The sequence below is a fragment of the Accipiter gentilis genome, chromosome 3 (assembly GCF_929443795.1).
Source record: "Accipiter gentilis chromosome 3, bAccGen1.1, whole genome shotgun sequence".
Taxonomy (NCBI): Eukaryota; Metazoa; Chordata; class Aves; order Accipitriformes; family Accipitridae; genus Astur; species Astur gentilis.
Genome location: NC_064882.1, coordinates 29,720,338 through 29,741,819, shown reverse-complemented (window position 1 = coordinate 29,741,819; position 21,482 = coordinate 29,720,338). Strand labels below are relative to the sequence as shown.

The 21,482-nt window shown below is 36.7% G+C and overlaps 1 protein-coding gene across 3 annotated transcripts in view; it reads right to left on the bottom strand.

Annotated features, from left to right (window-relative positions):
• Window positions 1-21,482, bottom strand: part of KCNIP4 (potassium voltage-gated channel interacting protein 4) — a 460,551-nt gene that overhangs the window by 418,402 nt on the left and 20,667 nt on the right. The gene's annotated exons all lie outside the window — the stretch shown is intronic.

Genomic DNA, 21,482 nt, shown 5'->3' with positions numbered 1-21,482 from the left:
CAGGACACCAAAGTGGCCACTATTTCACTCCCCTGCTTTTCCCTCATCCTGTCCTCTCACCCACAATCTGAATCTAACAACATTAAACACAATTTGAGCTCTAAAGACAAAAGGTAGGAAAGAGTCAAAGAAAAAAAAATAATAAATGGCATTGGTCACGGTATACACCAGAGTTTGAGAAACGAAGCTGACTTTTCAATTGTAAACTTACTGCTTCCTAAAGAAAGAAAGCATGATGTAACACATGACCTCACTGAGTGCATTTGCATCAGGAGTTTCTATTGATTATGCAAAACAATCAAGGAACAAATTTCCATTTCCTGAAATTTATTTTTTAAAAGATACTAGAACGCCAAGGTATTTTTTAATCAGGCAGCTTTCCTTCTAACTGAATTAATCTTATTGCCAACTACGTAACTTTGCAAGTTTCACGTATGTGAAATTTCATGCATACATTTGAACCATGGCTTCACTATCTTGCTTTGTGCAAAAAGTTACACACAAAACCTACCTATAACAACTGGAGACATCTCAGATCTATCAGCACAGGCTAGGACGGAGTTTTTTAAGCACACTAATTCCACTTCTGGAAACAGCCTATCAATCAGCAGTGAATTCTGTTCGTAACAGCAGAGAAGCATGGGCCTTAACAACCAATTTTTAGGCAGCCAAAGTAAAGGTGAGCACTTCCATTCAGATTCATATCAAGGGATATATTTCAGGCCCATCGCTATTTAGAATGGAACGCAGCTTGAATTTGTACTGTTGGAACAGTACTTGCTCATATCAGGCACTTAGAGTCCCATGGCATGACACAGCATTCCAGTCATGGCTGTATTCCCATCACAAGCCTCTACCAAAGTGAGCTGAATTTCAATCTGGTAACAGAGTTTCTGAAACTTCTGAAACTTCAGCAGAGAAGCACCTTCCAGCTTAAGCATATTGCACAGCTCTCTTATCTTATATCTTTCAAAGGTGCCATTCTGAGGATAAATATTAGTTTTACATTGGCGATTTACTTGCTAAGAAATACCTTTTCACCACAGAAGATTCAGTCTGGATTTCCAGATGACTCCTGGAACAGAATTTTGAGTTGCAAGAGCAAAGCACGAATGTTAGTTATTGCATAGAAATAATAGCTATTTTTAAAAGATAATGGTCTCAACTAGTTCTACATTCCGTCTTCAAATGAAACTAATGTACTGTAGAAATTAGCTTAAATGCTAACTCTCGCAACATATTCTGTCACGCCCCTCAGAGTGCGTGTTCAGAGCTCCCTCAACTCAGAGATTCATTAATCCAAAGGTAGTGTGAATGGGGAAGTAGACACAGGAGCTGAAACAAGCACCTGGGGAAATTACGCCATGATGGGATAGTAAACAGGAGTGCATACTGCCTAGATGTGGAACAAGGCAATTCACAGGCAATTGGAGAGGGTTGCTGGATATGGCCCCATAATAGCATTTGAATAAGGTCTTCAGGAGGGACAAGAATACAGAGGAGCTTTGCCAAAGATAGGATATATGAAGGCACAGATTCAGTGACGTTACTCAAGAGGATACGGAGAGGTAGAACCCTTGCTGAAATCTTCAGGATTTTCTTATGTGCAGCTGAAAACTGTGTCTTATTTGCCATGATGCAAATAGCTTCAATCGAGATCTAACTCTAGAAGGAAGTATTTTTTCTAAAAATGCTTCAGAAGATGTCAAAGGGTTCAGATTACACTATATCTGCTTCCTTACTTCAAACCTTAATCAACTCCATAGCAATTTTCTTCTACAACAGAAGTATACATGAATCAGATGTTCTTTGTGGCACTAATCGTTATGCTAGAATTTTGTAGTGAGTTTAAAATAAACTTAAGCTGTAGAATAGTAAAGTTCAAGGCACCATTGAATTTTTCCAAGCAAATTATACTGGACCCCATATATCCATAATAATCTATAAAGGAATTAATGTCACTATTCTGAAGCAATGCACTTGATTTACCTCTTTCTCCTCTGCAAACCATGTGCTCTGACTTTGAGAAAAGGAAGTGGATTGATACTGGATTCCACATTTACAAACCCAAAGACTGTAAAAAATTCATTACATCTAATACTGAGAAAAACTGGTCATGTTGTAACATGAGAAAAGTATCATGTGTGGAAAGGATTTCAACCCAGGCTGCACAGGATCCTTCCTTTCCCTAAATACATTCAATCATTGAATAATTTAGGCGAAATGAAAAAGGCACCTAAAGAGCACCCTAGGAGCACATTAACTGTGGGTGATCAGTGGAAGGCTGAACTCTTCAGCATGTTCAAACGAGCAGCCAGTTTCTGAAATTAAGGCACGTGTGTCACCTATATGGGACTGGTACCTAGAAATTACTGAGCCTGAGCAACCTCAGGATCTGGGGATGGGAAGATCTTCCAACTGGGAGTGAGTAGTGAAACAGGTAAGAAAGAAAACAAAGAGAACTATGTACTAGTGGGAATATCAACAACAAGACAAATCTGGAGAAATGATCTGCAAAACCCGTGGAATGTCTCTGCTCTGAACCCTTACTTGTTACCATGGAAGTAATGAGGAACCTGCACTCATCCTGACCATGTGCCTCAAGTCAGGAAAGGCAAACTTCTTACTGCAGCAGTAACAGTGCATGGAGATGGGGACTGCCTAAAGAAAGCAGGTTTTCGTTATTTCACATTATCAGATTTCATCTGTAATCAGTTACATCTGAAAATAAAACTGGGTTTCTGTATAAAAAGTTGTTACTTTCCTATTGATCGTTAAATAACTGCTTTTATGAGTGATTTAAATCATGTCAGTTAAAAACTCCAGAAAGTCACAAGCTGATGAATCATATAAGTGCTATGTGATGCCACACGGCTACAGACATTTTGAGCAGTATTTATTGGAACTACAAGGGAATGTCTTTTAACTGGGTGTACATGAACATGGCTGCAATAACAGCACATATGCAAGTTGTCTCTTAATGTTGCTTGATCAGATTTGAATTTTGGGAATACAGAACTGCACTTTCTGTGGACTTATTGAAAACTATACAGTTCTTCACTTGATAATGAAATAACAGTTGGAAAGACCAGAGGCATCATTACAGAGTGAGAAATGGTTCAGGAATATTCCAGATGAAACAGTCAAAACTGACATGGCATCTATATGGGTTTTTGGGGGGAATCTCTACAGAACTGATCAGTTGCATTAGTTGATTAACACAACTATTTCAAAAACCTTTACTGATGACTACGTGGTCTTGTAAGAGTCTTGAAGAAAGAAATTGTTTAATGTCAAAGATGAAGCTAGGTTAAATCAGTGATGTCTGCTGAAAACTTTACACCACTAGAGATTGCAGCTATAAGTTAAGAAATGAATACTGAAAAATAGGGCAAGCTTACGGAATCCAGTCGTGGATAAATGTGTGGGTGACTGCTGACATATTAAGGAATATTATGATGAGATGCTTCAGAGAAATAGCAGGGTTTGGTTTGGTTTGGTTTTTCTCAGCAGAAGCAATTTTTAATAGTATTTTATGATATACGATTTTGGCAGATGAAGGAAAGGATTTGTGAGTGGAAAGGAAAATTTCATTCTCTTTCTGTAAAATGAAAGATGGAACAGAAAAAGATTGGAAGCAAAAATATATCAGCTATTTATTTATCCCCATTGTACAGTGCTCTCTAAGGTTTTGCTGTTGCATTAACTTGAGCTCCATTAAGATCTTTTTATCCTTTTCAACATGTTTGTTAGCCTATTTATAGGCAAAAAAAAGGCAACTGGATAAGTACCAGGAATCAAAAGCTTCCTGTACACTTCAATATCAATTAAATTTTTGGGTTCTGCTTTTGCCAACAGAAAGCAAACAAGCAAATCTTAACTTGAACACAGTGAAGAGTTGAGCAGTGCCAGTCACTCTGGAAAGTCTGTGGAAACCATTTGAAAATATCCCACAAATATAGGGAGAACTGTTATCTTTGTTTTTACTCACCTCAAAAAGGTCATCCTGCTTGATGTATAAAATGTCTATAGGTCCTGCCTGTTCACGCATGGTGAATCTCTGTATTGTAAGTGAGGAGTGAAGAAAAGAAATAGTGGGGCAGCACTGCGCTGGAATTCTTTGGCTTTTCTTTAGCTCTAGACACTTTGATGGGACAGTGCAGGTTAATAATTGATTTCAGGTTGTATTCAGGTTGCCTGGATTAGAAAGAGAACATCTGTGTTCAGACATGTTATGTCACAGTGCTTGTGGGCAGTGCAGGTGACAGGAACACATTCTGACACCTTCAACAATTATTTGACTGCAGCGAGAGCAATGAGCAACATAAGCAAGAGCAAGTATTTGTGGGTGGGAATTTCAGAGAGTTCCTTTGCTGTGCCAGAGGAATTTCATGTCGTAATGAGCCCTCTTGGGGTTATAGATATATTGGGATGAGCTCTCACTGGATGATTCAGTAGCTGAACTAAACCGAGAGAAAGGGTTTACCTCCTGCCAGATTATAGTGATAAGAGAGATGACAGTGACTCTGATATAGGCAGAAAGGATTTTAATGTTAATCCATAGTTAATGGTAGTTAAAACATTCCTGCTTGCTCTTAGTATTTGTCTGGGGTGCATCTATATATTCTACCCCAATTGGTTAAAGTGACAGGGGTTTCTAGAGGTTCAGTGGTAATAAATACTTCTCAGCAAAGAGAAATATAGTCTATTTACTGGTGAAAAAAACAGAGGTTTATGGCTGCCAAGAAGCTTTCTTGTCAATACGTCAAAGGCTTAATTCTTACAGGATTTATAACAGGTACAGAGTAACCTTTCATTTTCCCAAATCACAGGAGACAGTTGGACTAATGAGAGGGGGGAAAAAAGATATGCAAGCCCTAAAAACTTTTTAGTTAGTTCCAAAAGGGTTTTTTTTCCATAGGTAACTTTATATTAGCAAATTTGAACAATCACACACAATTGCTGTGAAAGGCACTACATCATTGATCCTTAGTAAATATTTTTTGAAAAATTATTCAGTAGTATCAGACAGCTGAGCAGACTACCTTGGTTGGCTATTCCAAAATTGAAGAGGACCATCCTCTGCCACTGTGATGGACACTGGCAGAGGGAGGTCAGAGGGATGGCTTGAGTAAGGCACACATGCTTGTATCAAAAGTAGTATCATGAGTCTATGACATTGGGGAGTGTCCTGGTTTCAGCTGGGATAGAGTTAACTGTCTTCCTAGTAGCTGGTACGGTGCTCTGTTTTGAGTTCAGTATGCGAAGAATGTTGGTAACACCCTGATGTTTTCAGTTGTTGCTCAGTAGTGTTTAGACTAAAGTCAAGGATTTTTCAGCTGCTCATGCCCAGCCAGCGAGAAAGCTGGAGGAGCACAAGAAGTTGGCCCAGGACACAGCCAGGGCACCTGACCCAAAGTGGCCAACAGGGTATTCCATACCCTGGGACGTCCCATCTAGTATAGGAACTGGGAAGTGGGAGCGGGGAATCGCCGCTCGGGGACTGGCTGGGTGTTGGTCGGCGGGTGGTGAGCAATTGCCCTGCGCATCATTTGTACATTCCAATCCTTTTATTACTGCTGTTGTCATTTTATTGGTGTTATCATTATCATTATTAGTTTCTTCTTTTCTGTTCTATTAAACCGTTCTTATCTCAACCCATGAGTTTTACTTCTTTTCCTGATTTTCTCCCCATCCCACTGGGTGGGGGGGGAGTGAGTGAGCGAGCGGCTGCGTGGTGCTTAGTTGCTGGCTGGGGCTAAACCACAACAGGGAGGATGAATAAAAAGTAGAGGAAATTAATATAGTGGATTATTTGATTAACTTCTGTAAACATATAGACATGCTAACAAATTCAGAAGAGAAAGTCCATCTACAATTTGCTGTTGGAAATTATCTGCTCTTGGTTTAAGTCATTATTTTTACAGGTTATTACAATTAATCTTACTTATCAGTAACAGTATTAATTACATTCTGGGCTTTATAGTAATCAGAACATTGTAAACAATGTTCTGTATAATAAAAGCACATGTGTTTTGCTTCAGAACAGTGAGACGTATTAATTTTTAAACTGGTCTTGAGTTTATTATATGGATTGGATACAATCCCTCCCTGCCACTATGACTTCTCTGATAGGCCCTACATATATTGTGCTCAAAAGCATTAATATAAACAGCAGAAGACTCCCAGTTAACTCATAACTATTGGAGCTCAGTTTCAGTTAATTCATAACTATTGGAGCTCCATTTCAGATGATGATCACTACTTTGGAAAGTGCTATATTTTGCTTTTGCTCAGGCTCCTAATTAGCCTGATATTTGTCAAAATATCCCTAGAAGCTATCTGGAATTTCCTTTCTTTGTAGATCTTTATCAATTACAGGTAATTTATAACTAAAGAACTATGAAACAAATTGTCGATCCTTGTTTCGTGGCATGGAGTTTCCAAAATGTAAGAAGAATAAATTTGGCTAGGACACACAAACATTTTTTTTTTTTTCTCCATACTTATAGATTACTAAGTACAGGGCAGAGAAAAGGTGTTCAGTTCTCACATATCCATTTAATTCACTTTTTACAATGCCACAGAATTATGATCATATCCAGTAAACCTCATAGGGTCAATGACTTATTTATCAATATCTAAGTAATCAAATGCATATTAAACTAGCTTGCAAAGCTTTCACAGACAAATTAAATACAAGAGAAATAAGCTACCTTTTCCGCACAATTGAAGGTTCCTTTCTTATCTACTTGATGTTACATCTTTCAGCCACCTTTAGGCAGCAGTGAATAACATTCAGTGGTAGCATAGGACAAGAAAGGGCAGACACCTCCAGCTCCAAAAAACTGGCTTACCAGAGAGTGTGCTGCAGATGGGGCAGCGCTAACACAAATGAAGCTAACTGAACAATAACAAAATGTTTCCATGACCCTTTTTTTCCCTTGCTTGTTTTTATAAACAATTTACTACTAGTATCTGAAATGATTATTTCTAAGGCATGGTTTCCTTCGTCCAAGGTATTTTCAGACAGCTTAGAGTAAGAAAATGCTACAATAAATCATCTACACAATGTGTTCTTAACCGCTACAAAGCAATCATCACTGCTGTCCTTTACTCACTGGAGAACAGGAACAAAATCTGAATGATTTCAGATGCTATCTTGTTGACAAATACAGTCCCTTAAATGGTTAAAAAAGAGAAATACAAAAAAAAGAAAGGAAAAGGGATGCGGCTAAGCAATTAATTGAATAACTGAAATCAGAAGCTTCTAAAAATTGATTTGACCATGAGAAGTGCTTTTTATCTACAATATGGTTGTTGAAGAAGGAGCTTGAGGAGACAGAGGAATGTTACTGTACAATACGCTTGGGAAAGGAAGCAAAATATGTCTTATATTTCATTTTGATTTCAAATAAAATTGATTATGAACTAGTAGACAAGAAGTTTTATGATTTCATATTTCAGTAGAACATAACTCATACATTTCCTCAAAAAGACACAGAAGTCTCATTTACCAGGAATATACACATTGCTTGGAGACAGTACACATGAATCAGTCTGAACACATTTGTCACTTGGATCCCTAATGAAGTATCAGCTGAACTCTTAAATGATCTTCCAAATTTCAGAGAAAACAATACAGATTGGATACAAGCTTGCATTTTTAGGCTACCAAATAATGTTGCACTAAGTAAAATCATGCTGAAAATTATCATCTCATTAAACTTCGTGGCTATTGCCTTATGCTCAGCAAAATAATTATAAACACCTCACGGACAATGGAATAGGAGATAAAAACAATAAAGATCTTTTCAGACAGACTTTAAAGCTGTGTGTTTATTTGGATACACATGCAAAGTGAACAAAGTAATAAAATAGGTGAAATAAAAGTAGTAGATATTTCTGCAGACTTTCATATGTTGTCATAAAATTTTACTCTTATGAAACTGTTCTGAAATAATTTATGTTTTCCTCGATAAAAACAGCCTCAAAGATTGAACAGAGGTTGAGAGAATATAAATTCAGAATACAATCAACTGCACTACATTGCAGTCACATAAGAATTGAGGCTTGATTCTGTGATATGTTGAGCACTTCCAGCTCTTACTGTGGATAACAGAAGGATGTAGAGTTCAGCATTTTGCAAGAGCAGGCTCAGGTGATTATCATACACTGACAAATTATCATTTGAATCTATTTTAGCTTTTTTGCATGTATGATTTCTTCCTTAATGGTCCCGAAGTGAGACTAAAAACTATAGTAAGTGGAAATTCACACCGTGGTAAGCTGGGAGGAACTCAGGAGGCAGAAACAATGATGGCAAGCAAAAAAAGTCATTTATTATTTAAATAGGTAATAGGAGGAGCGTTTTTGTGCAGCTTTGGAGTGACTGCATTTTACATACAATTTTAATCACATTAGTATTTAGTAAGTTCAATTAATAAGTGATGTGGTTTTTTGCTGCCTCATGCAAATAAATTTACCAGAACTATTGGATCTGTTAACAGCCAGTTAAAATCGTCTCTTCAGAGACACGTAGCATTCTTACATAGTAACTTTCTCTATTTCTAGGGCTGTCCAGCAGTGGTTAGTCTTTACTAAATTAGACAACATGCACAGCTGTCAAAAATAGTTGCACGTGCCATGGATATTAAGAAAAGGGTTCAAGTTGTTTATAAATATCCAGAGGCTGAGCTGATCAATACTTGCAATTTAGGTTCAAGCTGAATCAGCATCTAGTAAGCTGAATGCCGTGACCACTAATCACTTGGGCCACGCATACACTTTAAAATGCTTATTTTGCAAAGATTTACTGTTTGTTGTGAATGTGCCTGACAGCAGTAGGAACAGAAATCTTCTGTTTTGTCACAGAACAGGGAAAGCACAAGCACTGTACAAGAGCAATACCTTTAGTCTTCCACTAGAGCCGCTACATCTAATGACAGTGGGGTTTTCCTTCTTCTAAATTCTTGGCTTAATTGGAGAGACTAACAGGGCAGTTAGCAAAAGTGATAGTTTTGATGTCTTTTGTGGCTGCAATTTCTCAGAGAAAATGAACAGAAAACACACAAAATGGGTTACCAAACAATCAACAACTACAGGTTTACTATTAGTACACAGAATATCAGCAACCAAAGAAAAACCCTTTAATAGCCATGTTCTAGCTATTGATTTTCTATAATAGCCTAATGATCCTTATGCAGTACTAAAAGTGTGGATAAGAGTGCCATAGGAGTTAGGAGTTTCTCATCAATTTATTAATCCCTATCTCAGATTCAAACACACATAAGAATAATTATTTTGAAACTGAGGTACAAACCCCACTGTCTTACTTCTATAAGTGTACACTTATGCACTTATATAAGGGCACTTACATACTTGCGTAAGACTGTGTTTTCATACTTCTGTCCACCTAAAATTCCCTCTAGAGCATAGTGTAACCAAAGTGTACAGCATAGACTATCTATAGAGGCCAACACTGTCCAGAATTCCCGTAACTGAAACACCTGGGAGCCTTTTCTTCCTCAAAATACTCTCGAAATATTAAAACAGAACTTTTCATTACAGAAAGAACTTCAATAGCATGGGCTTAATCTAGTGATGCATTTACATGAGATCATGTCAGGGAAAAGCTGATTATAGTATTACTTGTGGGGAAAAAACATCTTTTTAAAGTGGTTTAGCAGGCCAGCACTATTTAAAAATGAAAGTTTGCAATTTGTGGATATTCAAGGTGTGGTTTTATGTTTGATTATGTACTGTCAACATATGTTAAATGCCCATCCAGGCAGAGCAGTGACAGGGTATTTACAGTGTTACCGTGAAATCCTCAAAGGGAGCAGTGATACAGGGTACTCAGAAACTACAGAAACAGATTCCATCAGCAGCGTGCCTTATTCTAACACTTCACAATGACAGAAATCACTCTGCAAGCTTCTAACTATTCCACTGCTACCTTCTGGAAAATCAAAGTTGTCACTTCCTAGTGAACAAGTAAGCTCTCAGAAATCTCCATATTGTGCTGTTGCTGCACAATAGCAGTGCAGGAAAGAAACCGAAAAGCTGTAATTTAGTAGTCTCACACTTTTGCAGTCCAGCAGATTTTACATCATTTGGAAGACGTACCTGACAGACAAACAAAAGTCTCATCTTTATTCGTATTTATTAAATGAGACAAAACTCAGTTATTTCTCATTGTTAATGAATAAGAATAATCATTTCTCATTTTCCTTTTGGGGCACATACACACATAAAGAATAATTTTCTTTCAAGAAGTGAGACTGGAGTTAGACTGTGCTAATAAGGTAAAATTTTATTTATTTTTCTAGTGCTTATGAAGGCAGCATAGCTGGAGACTTTGATGAATTATAATAAACTTTAGATTCAGTAACTGCATATTTTGACAGCTGAACAGCAAATAATTAGTTTGTTATGAACCCAAGGAGCCTGAAAAGATACCGGCAAATTACAACTGTTACCTGTCTTAGACGTGGGTATTTTTATGTCCCTTTTCTATCAAGTGATATAAAGAGGTCTGACATAGCACCCTAGCTACATGCTCTGTTGTCACTAGTGTGATCATCCCCATCAGCTTTCATGTCTGTCTTTCAGCTATGCCTCTGTTCATTAAGTTTTAGTTTTTCATAGTTAGGATCCTATTACACATGAATGGTAGGGGTCACTCATTAATGAAAGTACATCTATGAATGGAGAAAGGATTGGCTTTTGGTCCAACTCGTCAATGATTTTATCAGCGATTTAAAGAACACTGTTAATTCCTTATATGCCAAACGCAAAGGTTGATGGAATAAGTAATCAGGAGGACATTTTATTGTTACAGTATAAACTCAGAATTTTTTTTGCAGTTCAGCAGAATGCAAAACAAAATTTCTAGGAACAAAGAACAAAGACTCTATCTTTGTTCAAACAAAACAATCTAAGACTATACCAGAACAACATTCTGGTTTAGAGTCCACAGTTCCAAAGAGATGACAAAACAGAGTAACTTTAAAGGATGGCTACAAAGTAAAGGAAGTTAAGAGATACTACATCTCTTTGTGAAGATACTCATAAATGGAAAAGAGATGTGATTATGGAAAATTTTTGAGGCTGATGGACATGGACACATATGATGCAAAAGGTGAAAACTGAAGCTAGACAAATAGGGAAAATAAGATGAAATTTTAGGGTAGTTAAATATTAGTGGTGATCTCTTTATTGGTTTGTTTTGTTAAAAACAATAATCATACCTGAAACATAAATTATGATCCAATCTCTGTGAAAAAAAGACCTCTGCCTGGATAAGGTCAGCTTAGAAGATTACTGTGATCAGCTCTGGATTTAAAAAAACACTATTTTTTGCAGATGGAAGGAAAGAGCACTATGTTGTTGTCCCCTCATTTCACAGGTTGTTTGCAAGGTTACCTTCATTGTCATTAAAATCTGGAAATATAACTGTAAAAACATGAATATAAAACACAGTTCTGTAGCAATTCTGTCAGATTTTCTGGCAAATTCCAGAGGTTCTAACAATGCTTCTAACACCACTTAGATTCTAGCAAATTAATTAAAGTTTAACCAATTTTTCAAGATTAAGTCACTTGTCTGCATTTGCCTATGTTGTCCTCCAGCAAAGAGTGTCAAAGCTCCATACAAATCTGTATTTAATCAGATGATCATCATTTAACACTATGTTAAATGCCCAAGTGATTAAAACACCTGAATAATTGAAGGGATTCCTAATGGAATAATTACAATAATGTTCTTTAGTATATCCCTGTTTTCATAGCTTTGGGCAATATCAAGTGGTTCAAATTAATAAACCATCGCATAGATCAGATGGCTTTCCAGCACCTACAGTTCAGTACTTGAAGCTATTGGTTAGGAAGGCAGTCATAAACACTGCAAATAATAATGAGATTTTTGACCTTCCAGTGTCATGTAAATTGATGTGTGCCTGACATAGGCAGACTTTGCTGCTAAATTCAAATGCTTTCAGCTTTGTCATTGTCCCCATCTTGTAATTGGATGTGCTAACTCTAAAGGAGACTAAAATAGAGGAGTAAAACCAGAGAAGAGAGTTCGGAATGAATATTCCTTTTCAAAAATATACATATTTTTAGTTCTTGTAAAAGAAAAATGATTGTGATTTCTCAGTTAAATACTTTATCCCAAATGAGGCTGTATACCACATGCTGGCAATTAATGTATATAGTTCTATAATAAAGCTTATTCTCCAGTGTCTCGCATTTCAGACTGTAAAAGTCAAGTCCAATTAATGAGGAGGCATTTATACTACTCATTTGACTTTTTTCCCCATGCTTTGCTCCTGATATGCTGATTTTCTTTCTTTTTCATTCTGACTTCTATTCATTTTTCATTCATTTATGGCAGTTCCTAGTTCTAAGTAACCGGGGTCCACCAGCTGAAATATTGCGATTCTCACACTTTGGTATAGCCACTTTTTGTCATATACTGTATAATGGTCAAGCAAAACAATTCTATTTTGTATTTTGCAATGATAACTGAGCAAATTTTAACTGCACAGTTTGGCGAGCTATACAGAGTTGGTTAAACACCATTATTATGCCATATTACAGATGGAAAAAATAAGAGACTAAATTAAGTGACTAGCTTAGAAATATTCACAGATTGGAGGGACCTCAGCAAGCAAAGAAAAATACTATATATGTGCATTGGTAGTAATAAAAAAGACCCAGATATTCAGAACAATATGCAGGTACTGTAAGGTGTGACCCATGCTCCTGATACAGAGCACCGTAGCAGTACCCGGTGCGTTCATGACACGACACCCGGTGCTGTGACCAGCAGAATGATGCCACACGCTGATACCAATAGACTACATTGATACTGCTGCATACTGCAGTACAATGAAGCAATATATCAACATCTGTATAGATTAAACAATAACACAAAAATTATTTTGATAGACTTAAAGAAACCCCCAACTGTGATTCTGTAATGAGGGAGGGAGATTGAAACAGGGACAGGAGTAGGGAGACCGTGAAGGAAGGAAAAAGGAGAAGAAATGTTGCTGCAACTAGGATTCTCTCTACCATGCCTTTCTTTTTTAATTGAAAAATCAATTTGTGATGCAAAATAAATACTGAGAATGAGCGCTAAAGATTGAGGACACGTGGCATTATCAAATTCCTTTTTTAATTCCCCCATATTAAAATATTCATAAGCGGAAACACTCCCAGCCCATGTAATTAATACGACAGTTGTCCCACAGCTCCCCAAACTCTTGTGTCATTGTTGTTCACCTAAGAAGAGAAATACTAAGAGTTCAGCCCATATTTTGAGAAAGTAACTCTTTGCAGAAGGATGAGAAGGTGATTTAGCATCCAGATACTTCTCCCAAACCTAGTAGGTAGGTAAGTACCATGGCATTTCCTATAACGACTAGGTCATTATCATGAGCAAATTCTAATTTAGGCGACTGTATTTTGCTTTCCTACATTTCTTTGACAATTCATGGAAAACCATATTGTAGCACTGCAAGAGGTTCTTTTCATATAACCATTACACATCCATGGGGACAGTTTGTTATTTAATAACTGTATAATGATCCCAGAAAGCAAGATTTTATGACGGATGAACTTTTAGTACAAGGATGAAAAACACAGTAACTCAGTCCATCTTCATGAGACACCACATTAATTTTCACCTTACCACACTAATACATACTACTTTCTAATTCAAAATGGCCAAATCAATCTAAGAAGAGGAAACACTTGCACTACTGAATAATCTCCAACCTTGCTAAATGCCTGTCAAAATACTTCATGTTCTCATTTCCATTTTAAGTGCTATAATACATGAGTATACAGAGACTTTTACACCATGACAAATTACTTCTTTCCAGATACTAATTTTGGACAAAAAAAGTACTTATTGTATTAACAACTCCATGTTAAAGGATCATGTCAGAAGATTTTCTGAGGGTGTTTTCCTGTAAAAAATATGAAGCTAAAAACATCACTACATACCCTAACTCATCTGCAAGCATTTATAAATTGCACAGTTTTTCATAGTGGTAGCAAAATGAAGTTTTTGTGTTGGAAAGAAATACCCATCTGAATAAGATTTAAAAAATTCAAAACCTGTTGTGTTAGAGGGCCGTAAAGAGTAGAGAAGCCATCTGACTTCTAGCACTCAACTTCCATCGTTAAATTGAGTTGGGTAAATTCCCTCAATTCAATCTATAGTCGTGCAGAGAGATGCCCCATCAGAGGGTGATGCAGAATCCCTGTGTGTTCTGCCCTGAACTGCCCTCTCTTGGCTACATTTTCGACCTGATTAAGTGCTTAAAGTTAGGCAGTGTGAACATGTTTTGTTATGTCCATTCAATTTCTATCAAGACCTAGCACTCATAGGCACTGTGGGATCATGAAATGCAAAAGAGCCATAAAAGTGAAAGTTCTATTACTAGCAATGCAATGGAAGCCATTAAAAAGCCATTATCTATCCATAGTTGATGTATGCTAGTTACTTATAATGCCCTATTATTAGGGTGTTTGTGTGTGGAGAGGGCAGGCAGGGTGGGGAACTCAAACAATAACACCTCAGGGCGGTAAGTACTGACAGTACTAACTCTTTATGACAACCACAATATGGTAACCAAACAATAACATTTATAATCTGCCAAAAAGACCACAAGAAAGTTCTACACTATTTCGGGACTGGTCTGAAGTGGATTGCAAATCCATTTTGTAGAATGCACATTAAAAATGCTCCTGCCTAGAGGCTGTCATCCCTTACTGTATTATGGAAGTACCTAATGGCTTCAAGTATATTAGGTACTATACAAACACATTTTAAGAAACGTTTCTTTTTCCTCTGCACCACAATGTAAACAGGCACGACGAAGGCCAGGCAGAAGGATGCATCCATTGTCTCCATTTGACAGATGGGGAATGGAAGCCCAGCGAGACCGAGTGATTTGCCTGAGGCAGCGTGCAGCAGAGCCAGGAATTTGACCTAGACAGCTTGAGTTCCAGACCAGTGCCTTCTCTCATTAATACCCGCTTCTTTTTGCATTTTTTTTGCCATAATCTAGTAAGTAAAGGAGCGCTGCTTTGTCCCGGGTTTAATAGGATCACAGTCTTAGAATTATATACAGGAGTCAGTAACTTCAAAAATCAGATGATAAATTTTAGGCTGTATTGATTTTAGTTTCTTCCCTCAGCTCCTACGCTCTTTAAAACATCTCCAGTAATTTGATTCCAGCTTTGGAAGGAAGTCCTTTGAGAGCACATGAAACAGCATTTCAGTTAAACCGCTAATGTGATTTTTCATCAGTCAAATATTAAATACTTGAAGAGAAAATAAACTTGAACTATGAGAAATGCTTCTGACGCCAGTTCAGAAGATGCACATCTGTGCAGTTCTGCAAATCGACAATAGATTCACTTCTGTGTCGCAATACTGAGTGATTACGTTTCCTGCTTCATACATCCATCTTCAGAAGTGTGAGAGATGAAAAAAACTGTAAATATTGATAAAACAAAAGTGCTGTCTTAGATAAGATAGCTGCAGACAGGATTTGTACAAGAGATTTCTTTACCATTTGCTGCAAGGCAAAAATCACATATATAAACAGTAATGGCCACATTTCAAAGAGTTCAGAGAATCATTAGTTTCCTAAGTCCTAAGCCTATACAATGTAATGAATTACGTATCTGTAAGCTTTGTTGGATAGCAAGAGAGCAAGATTAAAAAAAAAAACTAAAAAAAAATCAATGTGCCAAATATTCAGTTGATAGTAATTGGTAGAATTGGGAGAGTGAGGAAAAACTTCCTAAATAAACACTAGACTAGTTAATGATTTAACATTATGTAAAAATGCACAAGAAATTAACATTATGAGATGTACTAAAATGAGACTTATCAGGTTTTTGTTTGAAGAATAACATTGTTTCTCTGAGTCTTGGGAAATTCACAGTACACTCTGAAGTCCTACTTCTGGGCTAACTGCAAAATGATATCCGCAAAAAGTAATGATGGAAGAAGCAGGGCAAATAAGGCTGCAAAAAATAGAGAGGTTACACAATCACCCAGGTGCCTATTGATTTTCATAAGGAAGTCCTCAAAATTTGATCCTATTTACTGCAAGTTAATTATCCACACCACTCTGTACGGAAAGGCAAATGATTACCATTGCAAAAGGAATCAAGACCCTTTGAAAAGAATATAATAAATGCAGGTTCTGTACATATACTACAAATGATGAGCAAATTTATACTGGAAATAAAAAATAAGAGAGAAAGCAACCTGATAATAAAAACCCCCAAATATGAGGAAAAAGTAATAATCCTCTGCCTTCTAATTTTATCACAGCCAAAAGAGGCCTTGTGGCAAAAAATGTCAATTCCAAAGTCGTAGCTTTGTCACTCTGACACTTCTTAGAAAAACTAAAAGTTAATTTTGAGGCTAGTTTATGCAACAGACTAGGGCACTTGAGTGAGAGAAACTGAATGAAAAGAAATGCTGGTACAAGATTTAGTTCAAGTAATAGTTATCAAAACTTCTGGACAATTTGCAGAGTATAATTATCCATTAATAAAAGTACCTCCTGCCTAAGAAGCTCAAAAATAGGAAAATAATTGCCATCAGAATATTATTCACTGCTTTGTCTGGGCTTTTTTCTTCTAACAATGAATGCATTAAGAACCATGCAACCTTCCAGGGAAAATGTAAGAAACTATCAGTCACTGGTGTGGGAGGAAATCAACATATATATTCCAGTCTCCTAAATAACTCTTATTGCTGTCATACTTTTGACTTGTTTGAGAAGATTAGTTGTTTCCTGGTGTACTTGCATACTCAAAGTTAGGCAAACAAAACAGTTTCAGTTCTAGGCTTCCTATATGGCTGGAGGGGAGTCTACACGAGTAGTGTGGAGTAAGTAATTGATCCTTCCAGCCTAATAACAATAAGAACTCTTGGTTCTTTCTTCAAAATTGTGGGACTTATAGTTGGAGACTTTTAAGCAGAGCACTAGTTGGTTCTGTGCTGGACAACCGGGTTCATATGTGCTTAAAGCAGCCGAGAGCCTACACTGACGTCAACGAGACCATGCAGAATCAAACCTTTTCTGCGCATCTAAGACGTTTACTTCAACCCAACCTAGACCTGTTTTCACCGTGAAACTTAAGGATTCTTAACCGTAGAGACTTTTTTCCTAGACAAATCTCAACTTTGCCTTAATTACATTGCAAAGTTTTCTTTTTACTAATAAGAAGGTCTATCCCTCTCCATGTTTCATAAGGAAGGCTGAACATTTCTACCCTTCATAAAGACCTGTAAAGTTTCATCCTAATACAATCGGGATGTAAGAAACTTGTAAGTAGAAATGAAACATCTGCAGATAAGCATTATAGTTCATCAGTTGCAGCAGATATAGTTGATTACTGGAATCTGAAAATAGAAAATGTAATTGCAAAATTTTAGATTAAAGTAATTACACTGGAATAATTATATGGGACTGAGTTCATTATATTACAAGGTAGTTTTAACATCTGAGCCATTTAAAAATATATGCTGACTAGTACTGAAGCTGAAGTCTTCCTCAGAAAAGCATATTAAACTAATATTCTGAAAGTATCCGTGAATACACAGTCTATTTTGTAATCTGGTTAAACACAAAGTTAACGCATGAGAAAAAAATAATGGTTTATTCTATTGCACGCATAAGATCACAAAGAAATTTAAAGCAGAAAGTATTAAACAAATCAAAATACATTTAGGAAACTATTTAATGACATTTTGGACTAACAGCAAAATGTTAAAGAATTATTACTTCAATTAATGTAAAAAGATAACAGTCTTTTCTTGTGTTATCAATTCTGACAACAAGCAAGTTTAGTAATGATTATATTAGAAAGACATAACTTGTAGTACAAATGTTTTTGGAAGGTATTGAATTCAAGTGTTATACTCCTGAGAAGACTTCTGATTCTTAATGTTTATTTAACTCAATCACCAGTTTGGAGCTGGGGAGGAGCAATCAGTTTTACACAACTGCTTAAATCTTGATGATGTCAACAACTTTTGAGATGTCATATGTTTTGCACATTTTACAACAGTATGTAAAGAATGTTTAATCCTTGTCTGGTAAGCGTAAGGCCATCCCAGAATCAGACCCAGATGAATCCTCTCCATCCTCTGGATCGTACAGCGGTTCCTCTCCTCCGAGGCTTCATGGGAAATCCTTCCACACCTTCACTGTTCAGAGGTTACAGCGGCTTTGATTCAATAAAATACTTGTATGTAGAAAGCCCCCTTGATTCCAGGATTTAGCAAATACTTAATCCCCACAGAAGACAGGCTAACAGAAGCACTTTTCTAATTGCGACCCTAGGTAAAATGAAATGGAGAGTGAACATTCTCTTCATGACTTTTCAACAGGTATTAAATAAAATGGGTTAATTATAAAATTGATTTTATGTACTTGAATGCTTGAGGAACTGAAGTCCTAAGGTACCTAGAAAACCTGCAAAGATGGGAACCAAGCAGGAGGACACTTTTTGGCTTTGTGTATAATCAGTTCTGATCACAGAAAATTTCAGAACTGTAATTAGCACTCAGTTCACTTTGTGCCAGCTCCCTGATGTTGGCACATAAAAATCTCTCCTTTTAAGTTACTGATAAAGGGAGAGAGGTGGGTTTAATGCTGCAGAGCATTAGAATACTTATAAAAAGAAGAAAGTAAAGTTCAAAGAAAAATCATTTGTATAAGCTCCAGCAGTGCACATTATTAAAAGCTATTCATATACTATGCACTGGATGGCTACTGAATTCTCTCGCTTAATTTGCACTCAAATTACCACAGCAGTGAGCCTCAAAATAAGAAGGTAGAAGATATATAGCAATCTATTGCTTTAAAACAATCCAGTACATTGATATGGCCAGATGGTAATAGGAAATCTAAGAACGAAGCAGCAAGCTGAGACACAGCAGTCTCTTCATTTGTGGTCTGAAGTGGCTTTTCTGTTTTTTCAGAAGTCACCTGCAGCAGTTCTCCCACTGTCTTTAAGTAGTTCTGAGAATCAGATCTTTGGTTCTAACGGAGCTCTGGAAACTAAATGTCTTTCAGCATTTAAAAGAATTTTTTCTCCTTTTGTTTGCATGGCGTAACACCAAACAAGCCTTCCTTCTTTTCTAAGAAAGTAAGCAGCTTTTGTTCTTCTTCATCTAGACCATATTTTACATTTTTGCCACATTTGCATATGAAAGAACATGGATATTTTATTCTACATACATTGTAGAATGAAACAACCATTTCTGTGATACTAAATTCCACAGTTTTGATTTTACTTGCACAGGAAATAAAACCACATTTCTTTATCCCAGGTATCAATTCAAATACCTATGTATTCAATAATATTTTTCCAATAATATTGGAAAAAATTCCAGTATTTGTATATTTGCTATGCCTATTTTTATTTTAGTATATTAACTATCTATAAAAATAAACTGGATACAGTTCTGAATACAAGTACTTGCTCCATTTAAAAAGAGTGTATCTAGGGTGTCAAATCTAATTTGCTGCACATATTTGATCAACACTTCTTAGAATGAAAAAAGAGCTATGTATTCATTTATTAGCTTGTTAATTCCCCAGATTATTAGAAAGTCTTTGAACTCTTTTAATATTTTGATAATAAAATTACCAAGATTTTTGTACATCCATTTTAATTTCTGGGTTAACAAAAAAAAAAAAAAATAGTTGGAAACAAATGCACAAGTGCACCACTGTGTCTTCTGATGTTAGCAGTTCTGCTAAATTTAACAGCCATAAAATATGCAACACCAGATTTTTTATATGTGAAAATTATGTATTACCATCTTTAACCAATCCTGAACTTCTTTCATAAACTCACCTGATATTTTAAATAATAAGCAGGATAAAAATATGCAAAACCATTAAATAAATTTCCAAGGCCCCCAAATCCACTAAAATCTCGATTGATAGATTTCCGATAAGGTGTTCAAGAAGGCATTCTCATCTATTGAAAGAAGATAAGGCAGTAAATACTGGTGCTCTTCGAAAATCATTACTAAAAGACAGCACCAGGGTTATCACACTTTTCTAAACAATGGACATGTCCCAGAAGTGCCCAGATCCTTACCAAAGCCACTTAATACAAAGAAATTACTGAAAAAGTCCATCAAAGGGGTTATTTCAGTCTTTTTGCAAGACATCTGCAAGACTACCCATTTATCGCTTGGCTAGAAAAACGTAGAAGAAACTTCTCCTGAATTCAGCATTTTTGCTTCCTTGAGGCACCCATCTGATGAAAGCCAGAAGAGGCAGGCACCACTGATAACAAGGTAATCACCTTTTTTAAAAATGGGAAGATTAAGATTGTTACCAATGCTCTCAGTGACGTGAAACTGAGCACCGTAAAATATTCTTGGTCATCTGAGGAGGATCCGAGCTGCAGTTCTGGTGCTTGGCAAGAGGCTTGGGAATGGGCGAGGAGTGCGAGAAGCAGGTGACTGCAGGTAGCAGCACGATCGCGGGGAAGGTCAGTGCTGTGCAAACCACCAGGGCCCTTGAAGGGTCCACAGCAGCTGGAATAAAATGGCTGCAGGAATGGCTGAACACCTGCTAAAGCTTTCGGTCCCCCGGGCTGCAGCTTTTAGCTTCTCCCCACAGGCTCTCAGTCCTAAACTTTGCGTAAACTTTAAAGTGTCCGCTTGACTGAAAAAAAGGTTCGGATGAATTCTGCTGTGAACAGTGAATGTCTTATTAGTATACTTAGCATCACTTCAAAAAACACTACATTGTCAGGGTTCGGTTAACACATTTACAGTTCTCTTAAGCTGTGGCGTTTCCCAGTGAACTGTATGAACTGGGCAGAATATTTTTTCTTTGTTGCATCCAAAAAGCATCCAAAGCAGAGGGAAAGCATCAGACTATTTTAGTATTTGAGCCAAACCAGCGTATTGCAGTTTAATCAAAGAAATGATGTCAATTATGGTCTTTCTTTAATTCTGTGAAATTTCAGCATAGTCCTTTCTTGCTGTAAAGTACATATTTAATATTCTTCTCCTGAGTCTTCAAAAGAATCAGGCCAAGCAATGACAGTAGTTGCAGATATAGAGGATGACATTACTAGTAACTTTCTATTTCCAAAAAAAGTCAAAGCGAACCCCAGGTCCTTTACACAGAAGGCTGAACTTGCCATAACTATAAAAATAATACTGGGTCCAATACACATAAAACAATGCGTGTGAATAAATGGTTTTCAAATGGCCACAAGATTTTCCTAAGAGGCAAAATGAGAAAGTAAGTGAAAGATTTTTTCATTCCATTAAAAATAACCAGAAGGGACTAGAGGTAAGTAAACTTGTCACAAAGCTATGATTTGACCAGTAAAAAAATGGTAATTGATTTCTTCCTTATTTTAAGTCTTTACCCAGTCTGAAAACCTTTAGTATTCATGGCA